Source organism: Balaenoptera acutorostrata, chromosome 7 (assembly GCF_949987535.1).
Source record: "Balaenoptera acutorostrata chromosome 7, mBalAcu1.1, whole genome shotgun sequence".
In the NCBI taxonomy this organism is placed as follows: Eukaryota; Metazoa; Chordata; class Mammalia; order Artiodactyla; family Balaenopteridae; genus Balaenoptera; species Balaenoptera acutorostrata.
In genome coordinates, this window is record NC_080070.1 from 69,866,100 (window position 1) to 69,889,663 (window position 23,564).

Genomic DNA, 23,564 nt, shown 5'->3' on the forward strand with positions numbered 1-23,564 from the left:
TCAGACCCATTCAGGAAAGTCTTCTGGATGCTGCATAAGAGCATAGGTTCGCTTTGTTTTTGTTTTGTATTACTAAACATGCGTCCAGGAAAACATTTACCACCCAGAAGAGTAGAGATCAAATCCAAGATAACACACTATCTCTGGTAGAAAAGAAAAAAAAAAAAAGGAAAAGAAAAAGAAAGATTAATTCAAAAAGATTTGAGATATCAAGATTGCACAGAATATTTTATCATAATTGGTATATCTGTCTTCTTTAGCTTAAAAATGATTTTTTTTCCCTAACTGCATGTTTCGTTTCTTACTTCTCATCACTTTTTCTCCCAGATTGTCCTATCTTATCCTTCAGTTAGCAAACATTCACCTAAAATACCCGATATACTCCATAAAATTATTCCTACAAATAATACTGGAAGTAGTTGAGGGAATTACTAGGCACTGGTATTGCAGAAGAGAACTGTCCAATAGGACTCTCTGCTCTGTAGGAAATTCTATTCTGCACCCACCAACACAGTCACAACTAGTAGCACGTGCCTACTGAGACCTAGAAATGTGGTCAGTGTACCTAAGGAAAAATTTTTTCAATATCATTTTATTTAACTTTGACTAGGAGCTAGTGTATTGAAGAGTGCAATTCTAGAATACCGATGACTCAAAGAAATTGAGGTTACAGGAAACAGATAAAACCGATTTGAACAGAAGGACAGAAGAAATACTAAGACAAAAAAGGAAAATGATTATGATGAATCAATGCCTATAAGAGTTTAATCTTCTTTTGACATTTAGGTTCTTTTGACATTTAGGTTCCACGGCTTTATTGGAGGTGGAAATGTCTTATCTAATTTTTCAGCAACTTGATGTGACTTTGCTTTGGGGCAATTCTAGGAATTTACAAACTTCAGATTTGGGTGAAACATTCTTGTAATTGATTTATAGTAAAAGAAAATGAACTACATGTTTTATGAGATTTAAAGATTTTTTTGATAGAGGAACAAAACACATGGACATTTGGATAGATGAAAGGGAGAAGTCTGCTATTTAGCACTCCAGAGGAGAGATGGCTGCCAGACAGGGACACAGAAGAACTACCCTCTCTACCACCCCAGCAGGTATCAGCAAGCTATAGCTGTAGGGGATAAAGGGGAGAGAGTCAGCTAGGTTCAGAGAGATCCCTGTGGGTTGGCTAATTTGGATGATTTTTCAGGCTCCGGGCATAGGGGCTGTCCTCAGTTTCGTCTGGTTCCTGACCCTGAGGCAGTTAGCATGGATGCACCGTGATCCTGAATGTGAGAGCCTGATAAGGGAAGTGGTTGGGTTGTGGACTTAATCAGCTGCTCAAGAAGAACTGACCAGCTTTTAGTCAGGTCCTCAAAACTGGGTCAAGACAGCGCAAAAACAAAACTCTCTTACAGTTGACCTCTTGTTGTCTTGCCATCAGTTTTGAGTTCAATTATCTGAAGAATTCCAGTAGCCCAAGTAGTAGAGGAGACTTTTACAGAGTGGCATATAAATGCCCCTAAACTGCCTAGGAAAACATTTTATTATGGGAGTCAGAAGGAGGGAAACAAGTAGAAGTATAAATAGGTCAACCGTATCCAAGTTTCCTGTTTATATGGCAAAAACAGATCTGAAGTTTGGGGGTCTCTAACAATATCATGGTGGACTTGTAAGGTGTGTGACAGTATGAATTATGTAGTTTGTGATAATAATATCTTGGTGTATCCCTTGAGTCAAGGTGGTAGGTGCAGCAGTTTTGTTGATGGAGAGTGTGAACTGCTAGTTCAGCAAGGTATAGGTGAGTCGTATTTGTTTTGTATCCATGGGGAAGGGGTGGTTTTCGTGGCCGTAGACACAGGGTGGGCACTTGTGGGGGGCAAGGTAGAGCAAGAAGGGAAGTAGGAGAAGGCTCTGGGGAGTGGGAGGTCCAACCGAAGGGTGGACCAATGTGAGGAAGTTACCTACCTGGGGAAGAACTCATTTCCATTAATTTTTTAATAGCACAGAGAGCAGTAACCTTTATAAGATTTCCCTTTAGGTATGCAAGTATAGCTATAGAACAAGGAGCATACCACAAGCTAAGTAAACAGCAAACTCAGGAAACACAGAATCCCTAACATCCAATGAAAAAAAAAAAACAATAACTGTTTCATGTCAGCATCTTAGGAGAGACAGCTGGTGGGTGTTGCTGGTATGGTGGTCTCAGTGTCCAGGGAGTAGTTTTCTCTGTCACAGGGTGCAAAGTCACCTCCAGTGGAGTAGTCTTAGGCCCAAGTAGTGTCATCTAGGGTGATACCTTCTCAAGAGCAAGCTCCTGGTCCAGGGCAATGCGGTTTGGGATATGGCACTGGGGGTATCCTTTATAAGTGGATACCCACTCAAGTTAATATGGGTTTTGTTTTTGTGGCTCTGTGGTATTATAACAAGACTGAGCTTCTTGTAAAATATCAAGGCGATTTTGGTCCTGGGAGCTTGACTTATAAATATCTTTCAAACCAAGGCTTCGTGGGTGCACAGCTAGCAAAGATGATGCTTGCCTCAATGAAGTTGCTATCACTGAAGCGAAGCACCAGAACCCAACTGACATAATTAAATCCCTGATTAAGGGTGGCCACATCTAAAAGCTCCCAACTGTCCAAGATTCTGTCCAGATGGGTGATGAAAGGGATTCTACTGCAGATAGGTTTTTAAATCACATGGCCTATTTGGGGTGCATCTTGTTAATAGGATGTCACGTTTGTCAACTAAAATATCTATGGCTGAGCTTGGAGCTCCAGCATAGCCTTTAGGCAGGCCCTCCAATTTAGGCAATTACCATGGGCCCTTTGCCTCAGTTGTTGGCTTGGTTGGTAATGGACAAGCCAGTGAAGACTTCAGGTTGTAGGGGTGTGGGCTCCAGCATCTGCCAAGTTTGGTTGAAACAATGGTTTACTTGGAGTGTTGGAGCCTCTGGATTGCAAACCAATGAAAGCATCCAGACCAATAGCAACGAGACCAATGGTCAACAAAATAGTGTGTGGCTGCACTTGATAGACCTTTGTTGTTTGATGTCAATTTTTCTCTGGCTTGTATTGTTACCCATGAAGGGTTGTCTGGCTTCTTCATTATGGGATATGGTGTTGACTTTATTATTATCTCCTAATGTTATCTCCATTTTTATTTACCAAGTCCAGTTTCCTAGCTCCCTAGCAGCCCACATGGTCTGTGGGAATAGTCCTGGAAGAATAATTTTAATTTTCTGGAGGGAATCAGATGGAGAGCCAGGATTAATTACCTACCCCTTATAACCTGAATACTGATGAAGATTTTTTGAGTGGTAGAAGTTTAGGCTCAAATGAGTCACATGTCAGATGGGCAGGTTCCTGGCCCATGGGACAGTCTATGGTTAACGGGTCCCAGAAGAGTATGTACCCTACATCTGGCCTCCAGCGCTATGGGGGTGGAACAGAATTGAAAATCTGTAAAGGTAGAAAAAGACATTATTAAAGGGCCTCATATATAATTCATCTTTATATACATGTAGCCAGACATATTCCCCCTTTAAATATAGGAAAGGTCGAAAGGAAGGTTTTTTATTTAAAGCTGGTGTGTGGTATGAGTTGACTAAGGGGCCTTGAATTAAAAGAGATTAATGCCTGGGGGCATAAAGACACTGCCTAGTGGTTTGTCATTTTTTGACTGAAGAGAGAGTTCTTTGAGGAGCCCATTAGGCCTCTCAATTAAACCAGCTGCCTGGACCTGCTGGGGCAGTGAGTTTTATTGACTGACAGTCCAGGACCCCAGCATTGTGTATTCTGAGAAGTGAAATATGTGCCTTGATCACTATCGGCCGTGTCTGGAACACCCAAGGAGATAAGGAGTGTCCTGATGGGGCCTTATATTGTGGCCTTAATATATGTAGAGATATGTGTAGCCTTGATTTCTATTTTGGGTATCTGTGAGCAAAGTGGTTCACAGAGTCCTTTACCTTGAACAGAGGGAACAACTCTTAGGCAATGACTCAAGAAATTAAAAAAAAATATGTTTATGGAATAATTTGCTGACTAGGGCATACAGTGCTAAAATGACTGAAATGTGGCAAATTTTCTGCCTCTTGGGCCTTGTCCTTTATCATGGACATACCAGTTAGGAGATGGAAAGCAGTGCCATACCACTGAGCATCAGTTATGATGGTGGCAATGCCACCCATATAGTCTATGAAGTTTCACTGCTGTTCCACCAGTTGATCCCAAGGGACTCCCCGGGTGGCTAAGGTAACTGAGAGAAGGGCAACCTTATCCAGCAGCCTGGCATCTGGCAAGAAACTGAGGAGAGGAGAGACAAACCCCTCCTCCAGGTGGAATATTCCAGAAGGCCCAGGCTTGGTTCCATTCTTTATCAAGGAGGCCTAAGTAGAGGTGCTCAGATTGAGGGGTGCTGCATTTATGACCCAAGGCATAATGGGCAACTGGGTATAGAAAGTCACAGGCTCAGGGATCTATCAGAACTATGATTTCTAGGAAAGACCAGTATGTGGCCAGTGATTTTTGCTCTAATGGTCTACAGCACAGAGCCAAGGTCAGTTTCTAACATCAGAAGCCCAACGGCAACCTATGGCCTTCATGAGACTCCTGGAGGTGTGAGAAGACGTTGCTAAAACTTCTGTAGTGAAGGAGCCTCTGAGGAGAGTAACACGAGTGCCTGTCAATTTTTTTTTTCTAAATCAGTGTTTTTAATAAAGGGAAATGTGCTTCTGAGAGAAAGTAACTGAGCTTGTTGATTTGTAGTCCTTTCAACAATACAACCTGATATTTAGCTGAGAGTAATTATTGAGATCAATACCATTCAGTGACTCTCTGTATTTAGGCAAAGAGAAGCCTCAATGGTGTTGCCTTTTAGAAGAGATACATCCACTGAGATGAAAGGCCCGACTCGATTTTTCATGAGATGCTTTTACTTTGATTTTCATTTTCTTCACGTCGGCATGCCTTGTGAGACTGTGTTTCATTGCAAACCTTTTGCACCAGCCAGCATGTTCACACATAAACGGGTGCTTTTCCTCAGGCAGAGAGAAAATATGGCTCTTGAGAGCAAGCATGTTGCATAGCTTCCACCATGGTCTTCTCCTGGACACAGATAAACAGCCCTTTCTGGGACACGAGTTTTCACGTGTTGCTTACCCTCACCTCTCTGTTTGAATGTTTTCTGGCATACTTCAAGTGTTATTTTCTTTTTAGCAGGTTTCTCTCACATGTTTTTGGCACAATGAACATCCCTTTTGACATACGTAGCTCTCGTAGACTTTTCTTCTCATCCTTTCAGACTGCCGGGTGAAACAAAAGTGCTTGCCATTTCTTTCAGGGTTTCACTTGAACAGTGATTCATTTTTCTGCTGGCACTGATGGATTTCTAGCTGCTGCTGTTCTTAAAGGTCTTCTTACAACCTTCAAAACAGCATACGTATTGTTTTTGCTGATTTTCATGTTTGCACTCAAAATGTTTCTTCAAGCTTGATTTTCTGTTGAGTTTTTATTTTTAAAAAAATTTTTGGCCACACCGCGCAGCTTGTGGGATCTTAGTTCCCTAACCATGGACTGAACCTAGGCCCTCGGCAGTGAGAGCACAGAGTCCTAACCACTGGAGCACCAGGGAATTCCCTTGTGTTGAATTTTTAATCACCACCACTCTCTGAAGAATAAATAGCCGTTCTCCCATGCGGATCAGGATGTGGCATCTCCCAGGGTAGTCCCTGGTGATGGCTTGGCTACACTCTTCATTATCACAAACCCACGCCCTCTCCCCATGTGCTTGCACAGGTGCATATCTAGCTTTCAGGCCTACTGCGATTGGCTCTGGAGTCTGGTAAGGAGCAAAAGAACCTCCTGGGGACCATGGGGAGTGGGGGAGGGAGCAAGGGCAGCTGGGGTGGGGCGGGGCTGGGCTGGGCTACTGCCTATCCCAGTGAACAGCATCTGCAGAGAACACGTCAGTGACGGGCAGGAAGGACACTGCCCCCGAGATCAAAGCCTGGCACCCCAGGGAGCACCCGTGCAGGGCCAAGAAGGCAACCACATGTGTGGTCCCTTGTGGTCACCACGTGCAGGCAGGCGAGACTCTGCCCAGAGTGAACCACTCTGGACCAACCCCACATACCACCCAGATGTACATTCTGGAATGTTTCCCCATGGGGCCTATCGATGTTAATTTGGACCAGTTTTATAGCCTTTTGTTGGAGGGGGTCCCATTCAAGGCGGGCTGATTAGTAAGTAACAGTATCAGAGAGAGTAAGTAGAATCTCTACACGAGGACTATATTGTCTCCAGAATGCAACACTGACTAAACGATTCTGGAGTTTTATGTCCTTAATGAGTGTGTTAACAAACGTCCTTAAAGGAGGACGTCATCGCTGGAATATCATATCCGTGCTGATGGAGAACAGTGGATGCAGTTAGATGTTGTCTGCAGAGATTGTGCGCAATTGCAAAGAGGTCCTTACTCTAGAAGGTGGCTAGAAAAGGTGCATTGCTTCCCTTGGGGGTGAAGGCAAACTGACACTGAGAGGCTGTTAAAATAGGCACTGAAGAGAACATATTAGCCAAACCTTTTACTATCAAAATATTTACTGGTTGTTAATTGGATGACATCAGTAATTTTAATAATATTGGGTATTGGGAATGGGGACCTTAATGGATGGGACCATAGTATTAAAGTTGCAGTAATCCACTGTGAGGCATTATTCTTTTTTTTTTTTTTTCTTCAATTTTTGAAAGTTTAAGAACAGGCAAAATTTGCCTATTAAATGGAGAGGCGGTGGACATAATCACCCCTTTATTAATTAGGTCTTATATGAAGTTTGCGTTCTTGAAGGCCCTGTTTTAACTTAAATTGGACCACTTTAATATTTTAACTGGGTCCTTTTTTGTCAAGCCAGTTTCTAAGTGCCAAAGACTTTACTTAGCTTCAATTTATTACTCATTATTTCAGAGTGTCTATTTCCAATACAGAATATTTTAGGGCAATAGATATTATGACTATGGGAAATTTAGGCAGGGCTATAACATAAAATAAGGAATATTTCTTTTTTCTGTATTTTCTGTTTAGTTACTCTCCTAGGGTTATAGGGGGTTCCATGTTTATATTTAGTAGGATCTTCTGATAAAACTGTAATATGAGATCCAGTATGATTAAATCCATGAAGTCAACTGGTGCATTTTAGCAGTTGTTAAAGTTAATTTAGCACCTATGCTGTAGAGGCACAAAAGGCAATCAGCACCCTTTTTATCTTTTTGTCATAGAAATTATTTTAGTAAATTTTGGATCTTCAATTGTTTTAAGTTATGGACCTTTGTTTAAAAAAACATTACACACACACACACACACACACACACACACACATAATTCATTTTTTACTTTCTCCCCCTGTATCTAGGTTTTTTCCTTTCATTCCATTATTTTCCCTCTGTTTTGGGCTTCTAGTCACCTATGCCTGTGGTTTCAGTTTGCCTCTGTCTGATAACTCAGTGTGAACCATGTAGGTGGTTATAGGAAAGGAGCGGGCAGGGGCTCATGGCCTGCCTTTAGGCAGCCGGCTCTTACTCCAGGCCTTCGCAGCCCACCACTAGAGGACTGGGGTTTGCAGCCTCTCCCTGGGACAGCTCAGTAAAGCCCACTATCAGAAGTATCAGTTCCTTCACATGTTATGTTGGGGCACTCACTAAGGCCCAAGCACAATGGGTAGGGGTCTTGTATTATTTAAGTAATTGGATACCTGGCAGGTGTTCTGAAGGGGGTTGCTGGGATGAAATCTTTGTTTCCTCGAGCCAGAGGGCCCCTTTGGATTACAGGTTGGGTGGCTGGTCTTTGAAGGTGCAGCCTGTGATATTCCTGACAGTCTAGGGAGCATAAAGCTCTCTGTGGACAGCAAGGAGATACGCAGCAACAAAGAGAGGGAGCTGCTACCCCCACCTGAGCGACATCAAAATGACACCCAGCTGCCACTTCTCTCCCATGGGGGGAGGCCAACCAACGTCTTCCTGCACAGGAGTCCCCTGAAACACACAGACCAACCAGTTCTGCCCCAAATAATGATGAAGAAACACCACCACCATCAAGGAGAGTCCCCTGGAATAGGTCTCTGCCAAACACAGACTGTGACAAAAAGCAGAACCTCCGAATCTTCCAGCCTGGAAAGCACAGCTCAAGTGGCCTCAGGCTGTAAGACTAAAGCCCAAGCTCAAATTCCATCCCAAACTGCTCTCCCTGTGGTCTGGAGCCAATTAGTGAGCCAAGAGCAGTCTCGCAAGAAGTTATCCAAGAGTCAGTGGTTGTGGCCATAGTGCCAATTGTTTTATAAGACTGTAAGAATTCTTTTGATGGTGGGATACAACACACTGATTCACGCAGATGAAAGGCTGAATGTTTTGTTACTTAACGCGACTGAGAGAGATGGCCGCTGGGCAGGGCCACCCAGGGAATGACACGCAGGGAGGGGGTCACAGCAAACTAGAGTTGTGGGGTGCAGCTAGGTAGGTAGCTTTGGCAAGCAGTGTGGGGTTAGTTAGGTTTTGCAGGCTCCCTGAGGACTGGCTGATTTGAATCATTTAGTGTACGGCTTATCCCTAGTCTGGTACTTGCAGTGATTAGGGTGATGCCACGTGGCCCAGAGTGTAAGCGCCTGGTAAGCAAAGTTAACTTTTCAGAGCACATGGTGGGCTCTAGCAAAGCGCATCCTACACTCAGAGGCCGACAGCAGCCGGACTGCAAGGCTGAAAGCCTGGCACTGGATAAATATCCAGGTCCCTTCACAATTTATAGGCACCTAGAGATTTAATTTTTAAAATGTGTTTAATGATTGACAAAGGCCTATTTTTTTTTTCATTTCTTGGCACATAAACTGCATGTTTAAATTAGGCACAGTTTTCTTAATTACTTTTTTATAAACATGAAATACTGGTTCATTTGATGAGATTCTTTTCAGAATTTTCTAAAATTCCAATAAAATACGGAGAAATGATGTCAGCTCTTAAAATCCTCCCATATGAGTGTTCATTTTGAAGCCTTAAGAGAGTTACTGAATCTCACAAAGTGCTATATTTGTAATAAACCTGCTGACTAAGGAATTCTTACCACAGATTAATTCAACAGGGTTAGGCAAAAATAAAATATCATAGTTTCCCTACTCTTGGTTAGTTTTTAAATGCTTTAAAAAAATTAACAGAGACACTCCAATAAATGTAACTTTTAGGGCTTATAGCAGCCAAATTAATATAGCAACCCAATATAACATTAACAGGCTACTACAATGATTTTATGTAGATTTGTGCAAAGTAACTTCAATTACATATTTCACACTGCTCAGCAATCCATCTGTGTTAATCTAGAAACTTCATCTCTCAATTTCCACAATTACTACTTCAATTTTTTTTTCTCTTTCCCTCCTTCCTCTTTCTTTCCTGTTACAGTAGAGGCAGTTTTTCTTTTCCTATCTAAGGTAACTCATCTCATCTGTGTGTTTGGACCCCATTATAATTTTTCAGGAGTATTATCCGACTTCCCTTTCCTGAATATTCAACCAAACCTTCTCAACTATATCTTTTCCATCTATATGGACTCATTCCTATGCCTCTATCCCATATCATCCTTACTTACAGCCCTATCTCTCTGCCACTCCACTGTTAATCTCTTTTAAAAAAAATATGTTTTGCTGTCTTTGTTTTTTCATCTCCTATGCATTTACTAACATAGTTTATGCCAACACAGCTTTTGTACCATTTATTTATGGAAAATCCTTCCTAAGGTCATCAACGGCCTCCATTTTTTGGCCCCATGCCAAATCTAGGGGACATTTTTAGTGCTCATTTCATTGATTTCTCGGCAGCATCTGGCACTGTTAACTGTCTACTCTTTCTTGAATTACCCTCTTACTTTAGCTCCCATGATGCAATACTCTTGTACAATGCCAGAATTAAAGTACCTGAGTGAAAGCAACATCAGTAGGAATTTAAGAAGAAAAGAGATGAAACACATCACCAGCAAACCTGATTGTCCAAAGATAATCGTGTGATGGTTGCATAGACTATCCACCAAAGTCCCTTCTCCCTTCTTTAGTAGTAACTGGACATAATATGCCCAGTTATATTACATTTTTCAGCTTCTCTTGCAGTTGGCTGTGACCATTTGCTGAAATTCCCTCCGAAGGTAGGTAAGAAGCACTACAATGGTCCTATGAAACTTCCCACATATCCTGCTCTGTGCTCTTACCTGTTTCGTGGGGGCAAGTCAAAGATGGCAAAGATATAGTCAGCTCGGAACTCTGAATGACTAAGTGAAGCAGAGATAACCCCCTTTCACTGTCATAAACATACATCTCCTTGGGCTGGAAAATTGTCCCAGAGACTTTAATGTACATCAGAAACACCTGGAAAGTTTAACACACATTGCTGGCCCTCCACACCAGAGTTTCTGATTCAGTAGATCTAGAGTGGGGCTCGAGAATCTACTTTCCTGACAATTTTCTTTCTCATACTTTGAGAAGTGCTGTCCTAGACTACTACGCAAAAAGAAACAAAAGTCTTTTATGTCTCTTTTTTCAGCCATTAAATTCGGAGTCTATTGTTAAAGGACTTAAGCTTCCCCTATCTAATTCAGAAATGATTATGGAAACATGATCAAAATTATCTTATTTTCATGCTGGTACGAGTAGCCAATTTGACACAAAATACAACAACCTTGGAAGCACATTGAGTGACTGGGAAATGGGTCAAATTGTCTAAGTTCTCTGTTTTGTCATCTTCCTACAGATTGTCCTATTTCTCCTAAAACTGACCTCCAGCTTCTAGGCCACAGTACCGTCCAAAGATGCTCAAATGCGTAAATAATTAAGGAATTAGGCTTAGAGCAGAAGAAATAGGGAGACAAAAAATGGAGGGGAAAAGGTACTTCACAAAGCAACACGATTGTGAATTTTGAAACTAAAAAATATTTAGAAAAATAAAATTCATTCCAAAATTTATTTGGTATTTTTGGGTGGGAGTATCTGGGGTGGGGGGAAGAATGTGTATGCTATCTGGAACCAGGATACAAATTACAAATGTTCTCCAGAGAGAATGGGTATACTGGAGAGGAGTCAGCAGAAATGGTCAGTGATTCAAATCCTGTAACTGAGCAGATGAGAAACCTTGGACTACTGAGTTCAACCACACGGGGAGTGATCTAGACAAGCCCTAAGATCCCAACCAGATTTGACAATCTGACTCTGTTGCTGAACTGCTTATTTTATAACAGGGAAAAGAATAGATCTTTACCATCCTGCAATGACACATAAATAGTAGGCTGAAAGCATTTTTGATGGACATATATGTTTTTCATGACATTTAACTATAATAGAGAGAGAATGCCATCCTTAAACCTGACATATTTCAGTTTAAATGCTTCGGATTTTTTTTCTTTTTTGGTGGGGGAATAAGATTTGAAGCTTGGGGCTTTCCTGGTGGTGCAGTGGTTAAGAATCCGCCTGTCAATGCAGGGGATATGGGTTCGATCCCTGGCCCAGGAAGATCCCACATGCTGCGGAGCAACTAAGCCCATGAGCCACAACTACTGAGCCTGTGTGCCACAACTACTGAAGCCCACGCACCTAGAGCCTGTGCTCGGCAACACGAGAAGCCACCGCAATGAGAAGCCTGCTTGCCGCAACTAGAGAAAGCCTGCACACAGCAACAAAGACCCAAAGCAGCCAAAAATAAATAAATAAATACATTAAAAAAAAAAGTAAAAAAAAAAAAAAAAGATTTGAAGCTTGAAACGGAAAGTTGAGACATGCTGATTCTTATAATTTCCAAGTAGTACAGGAAAGGGAAGAGAGCTTTCCTTCTTTAAAGACAGTTTGTATGGCAGCTTTACTAATATTTAGTGTTTAAATTTGCCTCAGGTTTAGGAAATGCTTTTATTTAATTATCTTCTAAATGTCCTTAGGCCACTTAATGACTGAACATAGGTTTTCCCTTTCCCATTGTGATTCTCCATCTATTTCATATAACCATGATTGAGTTATTTAAATCGACAGTCTCTTTATTGGTTGACATTCAAGACACCTTAAATTTTTCAAGAAACCATTCAGACAAAGTAATGTCTCCTTTACTCCTTCTCTCCTTAGGTTAAAAGCATAAACCCTAAGGAAACACAAATATTGTCTCTTTTTTTTCTACTATTTCTTTTTTAAAAAATTTTATTTAGTATTTATTTTTTTGGCTGCATTGAGTCTTTGTTGCTGTGTGGGGGCTTTCTCTAGTTGTGGCTAGTGGGGGCTACTCTTCCTTGCAGTGCGCGGGCTTCTCATTGCGGTGGCTTCTCTTGTTGCGGAGCATGGGCTCTAGGTGCGTGCGCTTAGGGAGTTGCTGCAATTGGGTTCAGTAGTTGCGGCACGCGGGCCCTAGAGCATGCGGGCTTCAGTAGTTGCAGTGCGTGGGCTCACTGCAGCTACAGTGAGTTGCAGTAGTCAGGGCCCGTGGACTCAGTAGTTGTGGCTTGCAGGCTCTAGAGTGCAGGCGCAGTAGTTGTGGCTCATGGGTTTAGCTGCTCTGTGGCATGTGGGATCTTCCCGGACCAGGGAACAAACCCATGTCCCCTGCATTGGCAGGCAGATTCTTAACCACTGTGTCACCAGGGAAGTCCCAAATACTGTCTTTGTGTTATCAAAGATACTCTAAATTTTGCTCCTGGAAGCATATCTTATAACTTCTCATCATCCCATGTCTCTCTCCCGTTTGACTATTACATGAGAATATGTAAAAATTTCCAAGCAAGAACAAAATGTGGCAAGTTAGGCAAACCAGAAATTGAAACAATAAAATGAGAAAACACCTACCAAGGAAGTCTAAAGTTAATCTGATTTTGTAAAGCAGGAAGAGAATTGACAGATGACCACTAAAGTCACTGCACTGTACAATGTATAATAGAGGCACATTCAATGGAAATAAAAGACACGAGAGACTAAATTCTCATGTTAGGGTGATTTCTAAGGATATTAGAGCCCAGATTATGTATGCTGTAATATAGAAAACCTGAAAGTAATATGGGAGGTCTGGTCTCAAGTCCTAACTGTTCCATCCCACATCTTACGAGATTAACTGGTTTACGGAGTGAACTAAATTTGATGGAAATGTGTTCTGGAAGTCTCTTTATTTTTAAGCAACTATTCCACTTATCATTCCTTTTTGATCCCTCCCTGCTCCCTGATGGAACATTATACAAATCTCATAACTTCCAAGTCACTTCTATTTCCTCTTCAATCATTATGACTCACTCTCAGTCAACTTTATTCAAAAGACAATCTAGTCTAAATCAGAGATTCAATCTCTAATTCTATTCAAAGCTTGTTTCTTCTCCACAACTCAAGACTGGCCCATGGCTCAAAGTCTTCCTGTGAGAAAGGGCATTTTTACTTATCTTTCACTTTCCTTCATCCTTCTCCTCCTTCGTTTTCTGCTTCCTCTTGTACTGAGGTGAGAAAGGGGGAATTGGAGGAAGAGGGGCAACAGTCTTCCCTCATATTTTTGTAGTCAGGCCTTTGTTGTCTTTCATGACAGCATTCCTATATGTTTGCTCTCTTAGGGCATATGTGTGGGTTTTTCAGAGGGCCAGGGGGGATCTCCACAATGCATAGGATTGTAGTGTGGATGCTAGGCTCTGGGGACTCTTGCTGGCAGCTTCCCTTTTTCACGGGGCACATTTAAGAAGACTCGAGCTGGGCTACTCTATTCTGCATCCATTGGCCTATGAATCCTTGTCATTTCCAATAGCAGGAATGCAAGCCACTTCACCCCCTCAGGTCTCTCTGCAATGGTGGACTGTTCTACCCTTTCTCCTACCCACAGAAGACTCCAGGCAATAAATAGGCCTAAGTCTTCATGTACATGAATGCTTCCACTCTGCCCGGATTCAATTAAGCAATGTCTCATGTTCAACTACACAAGGGAAGTTGCAAGATGAGGCTGAGGTTCTATGCCTCTTAAAGCATTCAACCATGGTGTGCCGTAGTCTGCTTTTCTTAAAGACACCGCCAGTCTCTGTACACTTTTCTTAGGTCACCTCACCTTGGGAGGGAAAGAGTCTCCATGTCCCAGTATTCTCTTCTGAGCTCCTAGCTCAACAACCCAGATGAATTCCCTGTCTCCATAAACTCTTCTAGACCTTATTTAGGCTGAATGGGATGTCAGCGTGAAGGTCAACAGAACTGTGTTAAGCGAATATGAAGAAGCATATGGCATAGCGCCTTCTATTTTATCAAAGCAACAAGGAAGGGTCAGAGGGGAGGCAAGTCCATTTAAGGCAAGGGATCTGATTTGAGGATGACACACTAAAAATAAGCCGCATGGACTACGGTCACTGCCCTCACCTCCAGAAAAGAGGACTGGGTGCTGTGCATCTGCTTGATGGCCTCCTCTAAAGAATTATCGTCACATATTATATATACTACCAAATGTAAACCCGATAGCTAGTGGGAAGCAGCCGCATAGCAAGGGAGATCAGCTCGGTGCTTTGTGACCACGTAGAGGGGTGGGATAGGGAGGGTGGGAGGGAGACGCAAGAGGGAGGGGATATGGGGATATATGTATATGTATAGCTGATTCACTTTGTTATAAAGCAGAAACTAACACACCATTGTAAAGAAATTATACTCCAATAAAGATGTTAAAAAAAAAAAAAGAATTATCGTCACAGAATTTTCAGCTATTTCACCCCACTAATACTGATACTCAATCATTCTAAGCCTACAGTACTAGACTTTGGAATGATCTCATACCCCAGTAAGCACTGTTATTGCTGCACAATCTTGTTAGAATTACCTTGTTGAAAGTGTTAGGTCCGTTTTGCAGAGAAGGAAGCAGAGCACTTCTGGGTTGACGAGTGCTACTGGAGGTCTAATTCATGAAGGGCTGCTGGTCCTCTGGAGCAGGTGGTCTCTGATATGGAAGAAGTGTATTTGATGCTGAGTTTGTGAAAACCTACAACGAATAAATATTTTCCCATCAAAAACCCCCAGCAAAACAAAACCAAAGACTTACTGTGCCATCTTTTTTTAAGTACTGTAAGAATTACTTGTAACTACTTGACACTCTAAAACAGGGGAGCAATTTCTGCCTACAATGATAAACTCTGGAGCACCATCTGAGAGCACAGAAATAGAACACTTAACTTTCTGTTACCGAGGTGTTGTGACATTGGGCAAGTTACCTAACCTTTACCTGAGCTCCCCAGCTGGGCTGCTGTATTAATGTCCTATGAGCGCTATAAGAAACTACCCCAAATTTGGTGGCTTAAAGCAATGCAAATTTATTCTCTTACAGCTTTGGAGGCCAGAAGTCTCAAATCAGTTTTCCCTGGGCTAAAGTCATGGTGTTGACAGGGCTTGTTCCTTCTAGAGGCTCTAGGGGAGCATTCATTTGTTTGCCTTTTCTTGCTTCTAGAGGTCAGCTGCATTCATTGGCCTCACATCACTGCAACCTCTTGCTTCCGAAGTAATATCTGCCTCCTCTCTGATCTCCTGCTTCTGTCTTTTAAGACCCCTTAAAAGATGGACTACAGCCCATCTGGATGATCCAACTTAGTCTCCTCATCTCAAGATCCTTAGCTAAATCGCATGTATAAGGTGTCTTTTTGTTATCAGGTATCATTTACAAGTTCTGAGGATTAGGATGTGGATATTTTGGAGGCCAACATTCAGCCTACGACAGTTGCTTTAAGGATTAAATTAGATAATATACATAAAGTACCCACCGTGATGTCTGGCACATATTAACACTCAGCATGTGTTCACTTTCTTCCTTCTACCTCCTCATCCTATTTACTAGGTTGTATGATTTTGGTTAAGACACCTGATCACTAAAGAGTCCTTGCTGCCTCATCTGTAGAACTAGATATATTTATAACACTCCCTCTAGAAATATAATGATGGATAAGACTGACTTAGCGTCTGCCATCCTTAAGTTTTGAAGTTCACATTCTCTTCAAGGGAGCAGACAATAAAATCATTTTATATACAATATTATGATATATATTTATAGATATATGATATTAATTAGTGCCATTAAAGAACTTAGGCAGGGAAGGAGAGATAGAATACTGGGGGAGGGCAGGATCATGCATAGTCCACTCTCTCCATGTATATAGCACTGTCAAATGTCACCTCCATAGAAAGGACTTGATTGACCACATGATCTAAAACAGGGTCACTGCCCACCTACCTAGCTTTCTCTCTCTTTTTGTCTGAGTTAAATTTTATGGCACTAATTACTCTCTCAAATTATATGTATTTATTTTATTTATTATTTTATTGTCTGCTCCCTCTAGAACAATATGAGCTTCGGGACAATGGGGGTTAATTCTGTCTTGTTCCTCATTATACTCCTAGAAGAGACTGATAAGAGTAGGAGCTCAATTAATGTTTATCAAGTGAATTAAGGGGATGCATAAATCTCATTAAATACTAACACTAATTCTATTTAATTAGTTTGAGAAACAGTGGTAGATACACAGTTGTTTCATATCTAACTGGTAAGACAAACAAATACATTTTTGAATATGTGTATCGTCTACCCAAAGATTGTAGTAAAAATGGTGAATTTCTGTGACTATTTATCAGAAACTTCTATTTTTTTCTTTATAACTTCTATGCCAGAGGATAAATGATAATTTGTATACAACAATTATTTTAAAGACCACATATATATAACTTATCTTTTTACCACTTAACTTGAAAAAAGTTGTTGAAAATGTTTCTCTCACAATCATTTTCTGAAAATTGAGTAACTATAGGATGTATGCAGGAGAGAGATTATTTTCTCATACACAGGGAAGAAGTATACAGTATTACAAACATGCATGTAGACCTCTAATAATTATGAAAAAAGGAAAGTATTTCAATTCCAGTTGGACTTCATATTTTAATCTGTGGTATTTTTATGTTCAATGAATACAGATAATTCATAAAAACACATGTTTCTTAAAATGAAAGCAATGACAGCCTTTAAATAGCAGTATTCTAACTGTGATTCACTTTCAATTATACAGATTAGAATTAACAATTTAACTTTGTGACATGTTTACAAACCAGCAACTCTAAATTTATTGTTTTTAACATGTTTGTCATTTAAACTAATGTCCTTGTTAATGAATTGTTGATTGAAAATAAGAACACGTGTTATTTACCTGTTATTTCAATTAGTCACCATATATATACTATATATATATAATATATATATAAAATTTTGTTTAAATGAGCACACTGCCCATATAGGATTCTAGATTTAGAGATATCTTTAAGTAAAAATATTCCCAAAAATGTTGCCTGTTTTAAAAAAATCTCATTCAAGAATCCAATTTCTTTTTAAAATTGAGGTTGGTAAAAGTTATCTAAATAAAATTGAAATATATATTGGCTATCTGATCTACAAAAATTAAAAGCAGAGTTCACATACTATTTAAATACATATTGCTATCCCAGACATTTCCACTAGTTCCAACTGTCTATATTATAAGTCAATTTAGTTGTTTTGAGAGTTGGTAAATATGAGCACTCTACATTGTTTACAAGCTACATTTTTCCATGATAAGGTCAAATAATATATTTTCACCAAAAATACTAAAGGCTTCAGGATGGGTACCGCTCAGTAAGGATGGCCTTTCTAGCATCACTGGTTCCTTCAGGGTTGATGTGTCAGAGGGTGGTGAGCAGGTGGACGCTGCTTGTGCAGGGAGAGGACCTGCCAGGTTGGAAGCAGCAGTGGGTGGAGGTCTCACCCAACTTCTCACTCTGCCATGGCCAATTAAATATGACCAAAAATGCTTTGGCCCTCTTCCCATTAAGAACTGGGGTCTTGCAACCCTGCCCCTTAGTATGGGCTGGCCGACGACAACTGACCAACAGAGTTTGGCACAGTGAAACTATTCCAGTTCTGGGCTTAGCTTTTAAGAATGTGGGCAGCTTCCACCGTGGTCTCTGGGAGCCCCAAATGTCCACATAAGTAGTCCAACTACCTAGCTAGAGATATCATATGGTGAGGCCCTAACATTTCATGACAAAAGAAAGGAAGAGAAGCCCAGCTGAGCCCAGCCCCCCAGCAATCCCCACCAAGACATAAGGCATATAAGTGAAACAGCCTCAGACTCCCCAGTTCGGCTCAGCCAACAGCTGAATACCACCCAGAGATCCAAATCATTTCCACAGGGGGCAGAAGAACTGTCCAGATGAGCCCTACCTGAATTCCTGACCCCCAAAGCAGAAGATATATTAAAGTAGTTGTTTTTTTCACCCACTAACCTGTAGGGCAGTTTACCAGGGCAATAGGTAACCATAACGTCTCCTAAGTAAGTCATCCTGACTTTAGCACAATTACCTTATATGTTTGAAAATCATCTTTGTCAAGCCATGTCACCAGATTTAACTCCAGAACGGGATGCACTGTCTTTTTGCAGTGGCCACAGTGATGAATTGTGGAAATGAATGTCTCACCACTTGCACAGTAAATCAAAACTATCTAATGTTATAATGAGCATGCAAAATCACTCATGTTCTGCTTTACAAGGTCTAGGAGAAACTGAGAAGGGCAGACATGTCAGTGTATATGTCCTTCAAAATCAGTGGCTCTAAAGCAGATCAACCTGACTTTCCTCTTTAGAAAAGAGCTAACACTGACTGTTCAGTCAGTTAGATTCAAGACATTAGAACCATTTTCAACTACTGTATTGCTCAAGTAAAATTAATATCAGAACTCTGTAATATCTACCATTTAAAAAAATCTATTGTAAAATCTTTGCCTAATCCCCACGTATGGGTTTGATATCTTCACTACCTTTTTCATAGTTTCCCAAATTCATTCCACTAATACTTTCATGATATCGTTTTCTACCTTAAAACCTTTCAATAATTCCTAATTATATATGATATTAAAAATCAACTTCTTATCCTTGTTTTCATGTCCTTCCATAGTTCTATAGTATTTTCTCCTGTCTACTCCAAAATTTACTTTTTTTTTAAACTGCTGGTCAGAGATTTCCCTGGTTGTCCAGTGGTTAAGAATCCGCCTTCCAATATAGGGGACGCGGGTTCGATCCCTGGTCAGGCAACTAAGATCCCACATGCCGCAGGGCAACTTAAGCCTGCACACTGCATCTACTGAGCCTGTGTGCTCTGGAGCCCATGCACCACAACTAGAGAGCCCATACGCTGCAACTCCTGAGCCCGTGAGCTCTAGAGCCCGCACACTGCAACAAAGAGCCTGCATGCCGCAACAAAAGATCCCGCATGCTGCAACGAAGATCCCGTGGGCCACAACTAAGACCCAAAGCAGCCAAATAAACAAATAAATAATAAAAAATAAATAAATAAACTGCTGGTCAGTATATCTAACTGTGGTAAATAATATCCAATCCTGAAGAGGGAAAAGTTACATTCTTATCTGCCCAGGTTGAAGGTAGCATGATAGAGTTGAATAGGTAAAAGGGGCTCATATCCATTGGCAGCTTTCAGATCACTGCCATGGGTTTTAAGTCAACTGAGAAACTGCTTGATGGGCCCTCTAATGGGTATCAGCTCATATATCACAATGACAGACTTATGGACCAAGGAAAACTACAGGAAACATTTCCTTGTGGTTAAAATATCTCTACTAAGAGCCCACAACCAATCAGTAAATACCTCCTGCTTCTCTCAACCTACCAGTCTCAACTGATACTGTTTTGTACAGTTCAACTTTTTTTTTTTTTCCCTTTACTATTATAGAGATCATTTATTATTTGGCAACGATGGGAAACTTTTCAATTGATAGACATTCATACCCTTAACATCTTTAACATTTAATTTTAAAATGTTTAAGACTCAAATGAAAGGGGAAACAGTCTAAAATCCTTTGTACACTCCTAGGAAATAAAAATATGTAGGAAAAAATCAAAATCCTAATTTATTTTCAATATTTTTATATCAATTATATGTCTGTAGCTTTAAAATGTTTTCCTCTTGGCTGTTTCCTTGCTGTCATATTGTAGAGTAGTGGTTTTTAAACTTTGGAGTGCATTGGGATGATCTGATATACATATTTAAAATGCTGGTTCTAGAGCCCATTCCCAAAGATTCTGATTAAGTAAGTCTGGCATGGAACCCAGGAATAGATGTTTTCTTAGGTTGGCTTCAGGCTACTTTTTTTTTTTTTAACATCTTTATTGGAGTATAATTGCTTTACAATGGTGTGTTAGTTTCTGCTGTATAACAAAGTGAATCAGCTATACATATACATACATCCCCATATCTCCTCCCTCTTGCTCTCCCTACCACCCTCCTTATCCCACCCCTCTAGGTGGACACAAAGCACCAAGCTGATCTCCCTGTGCTATGCCGCTGCTTCCCACTAGCTATCTATTTTACATTTGGTAGTGTATATATGTCCATGCCACTCTCTCACTTTGTCCCAGCTTCCCCTTACCCCTCCCTGTGTCCTCAAGTCCATTCTCTATGTCTGCGTCTTTATTCCTGTCCTGCCCCTAGGTTCTTCAGAACCTTTTTTTTCCCTTAGATTCCATATATATGTGTTAGCATACAGTATTTGTTTTTCTGACTTACTTCACTCTGTATGACAGACTCTAGGTCCATCCACCTTGCTGCAAATACCTCCATTTCAGTTCTTTTTATGGCTGAGTAATATTCCATTGTATATAAGTGCCACATCTTCGTTATCCATTCATCTGTCGATGGACACTTAGGTTGTTTCCATGTCCTGGCTATTGTAAACAGTGCTGCAGTGAACATTGTGTGTACAGCTCATTTTAAAACCACTCAAACCAAGCCCCAATACCCCGTAAAAGCTTGTCATTATTTCCTCAGATTGAGAAACTCCCAAGGTTTGCCTGTGGAGTGTCCTCCCTCACTACACCAAGCTAAATAAACTTGGCATTGTATTACTACAGATGTATCCTTGGTAGCCTTTGGCCAATGGGCTTCAAAACTACCACTAATGAAACATGCAATCTTGGCCTAGTTACTTAATAGTCATGAACCTTATTTCTCTTTCCTTGTATAATACTGATAATATTTATCTCGTAGTATGTGGTGAGGTTTAGGGACAATATGGGAAAAGTACTTAGTGTGATATATACTAGATAGTAAACATGAGTAGATAGTGGGTAATCATTTTATTGGTATATTTAAGTTGTTTTTAAAAATACAAATTGTACCTAATAGAATTGGCACTGCTCCTGATATAACTCCTGGTTTATTTCTTTTAAATTCAATTTTCATAGTAGCCCATGTCTGGGAATATAAATCTGAATGAACTGTCAGACAGGGACATCTTGAATAGGGACAACTAATGCTAATGGAGGACTGAATAGAATGTTCATAGTCTATTGGCTTTTGAAAACTAGAACTAAAACTGGACTCAGTGACCTTTCAAACTTTTCTGTCCTTATTAAATCATGCATTTAGAAAAGAAAAAGTCAGCATCCTGCATTCTTGATGTGATCAGAATTTGATCAAGACTGTGAAAGATGAATAAAAGGGAAGCAGTATGTTTTGAGACAAATGAGCACAGTAATTTAATAAAATGATGGTAAAGTAATGAGAAAATGCAGAGATTTTCCAATTTCCTGTTAGAGTGTACGCAGTTTCAAATTATAATTAATTAGGGAGGAGGCCAGTGCCAAGGTCAATGCCCTAGGAGGCAGACTCTGAGACTGACACTTGCCTGCATGTGGTGTATTGAGCAGCGCTCTTCAGAACAACAACCAAAAGAGAGGTAAGCAAGCAGGACTGAGCAGAGGAAATAGACAGACTGTGAAAGGGTGACCACAGAGGACTGACCTGGTTCCCTGGGGAGCTCTGGAGTTGGTGTTCCCCTTAAGAGATTTCCCAAATTGAGGCAAGGGTGCTCAGTTTTTGTTCCCTTTTACTCCCCCACCTGTTGTGGAGACAAAGCTCCCTTTGGCAGAAGGCAATTCTTTGGGAGGGTTGTGAGCCAGGAACACCCCCAGCTGTGGAGGGAACTAGTGCATTGTTTCTAAAGGGGGGTCTATTGAGTGGACCTCAACATCCACTACAGTGAATTTACAAATTTATCTACTCTTGTGTTTTAGGACATATTATCTGATGGTCTTCTATTTGCCCTTTGAGGAAATAAAGTAAATATTAATTTAAGATTTATTGAGGAAAGAAGTTTGAATGAGTCTATATTATCAAATGCAATAATAAGACATTCTTAAAATAACTACCCCTTCTCCTTTTTGCATGTAGATTGTTGTGCTGCGGTTTGACAACTATTTTCACCTCGCTCTCCTGTCTGTATTTATTCTTTGAAATATTAAACTAGATTTACGCGTGGTGAGGATGAACATTTTCAGAACTGGATTGCTCATGCCTTTGTTCTTTAATCACATTTTTGGTGGGTTCCTATTTATTATTTTGTCAATGGCATAACAGTTGAGTTCTAATTTTGCTCTTCTTCTTACTCAAAATTGGTAGAAGGCTGCATGAGACAAGCAATTTGCCAAGTGCAGCCACTGAGCATTCAATTGCTAGTGCATGGAAGAAAGGAACAGCTTCAGAGGTGTTTGTGTGAGACATACATCACATACCAATTTATGAGCTGAAACTTTCCCCAAATACATTTATTTGGTTTCTATATGAGACTGTTACCATTTGATTAATTTATTTACCTGGTGATATAATGTAAAACAACCATGTAGGATATTTGTATTGGTTTTGTTTTTCCTTCATTCAGTTTCTGAACGTCACCTCAATGTTGATCTATGCTAGTCTGTTTCCTGCTGCATATTCCTATTTCCTGATCCATAAAGGCTATGTCTAGTACTTCATCAAGCAAACATGAACAGTTAATAAATTATTTTCACATGTGAATCACATGACTAGGTACCAACTTCTTTTATAATAAGAAACACTATTTAATAATGTGCTCCATCCATTTAAATTTTTTTTCTTCTTTCAGGCACCAGTGTCTGTGATATCTCCTTGAAGTTTTGTACTATTTATGAGGAATGTTAAATAGTTAAAGATAAAATGCTTCCCTGCAAATATTTAAAGTATATATTCTAAAATAAAACACTTTCCCTAGTAAGACAGTAGAACTACGACATTCTTAGAGACAAAGAGAGTAAAATATGAGGCTAACGCTCAGCTAAAAATGATGGCTTGTTCTGCTTGAGATGACTGATACGGTCTTAGTATGTAACCTGTGCTTCATTCCACCCCGGGCATTGCCATTATTTTATTCTGCCCATTGGAGTCTTCAAATTTACTGTGGAAAGCTCAAAGACCATTTTAACTTATCTGCAGGGATAGTGCCGTTCATTTTCCATTCTCTTTTGAGACTCTAAAATCTCTCAATGAGTACCTTATTTTATTATCTCATTGAGCCTAATACATCCTGATGAGTAATCAATAGTACCTGTGGAACACCTATGTCACTTTCAGTAAATCTCTGAAGGGTAATATCACGCTAGAAATGAGAAAAGTGTGTCCACAAGCCATTTGTGCTATTTGAAATGCATAAAACTCTCATTTTAAAACAAATTATCCTTGTTCA

At 40.3% G+C, this 23,564-nt stretch overlaps 1 pseudogene; it reads right to left on the reverse strand.

The window, feature by feature from the left end:
• Positions 1–4,855: 4,855 nt before the first annotated feature.
• LOC114236750 (transcription factor IIIA-like) overlaps positions 4,856–23,564 on the reverse strand; it is a 76,437-nt pseudogene continuing 57,728 nt past the window's right edge.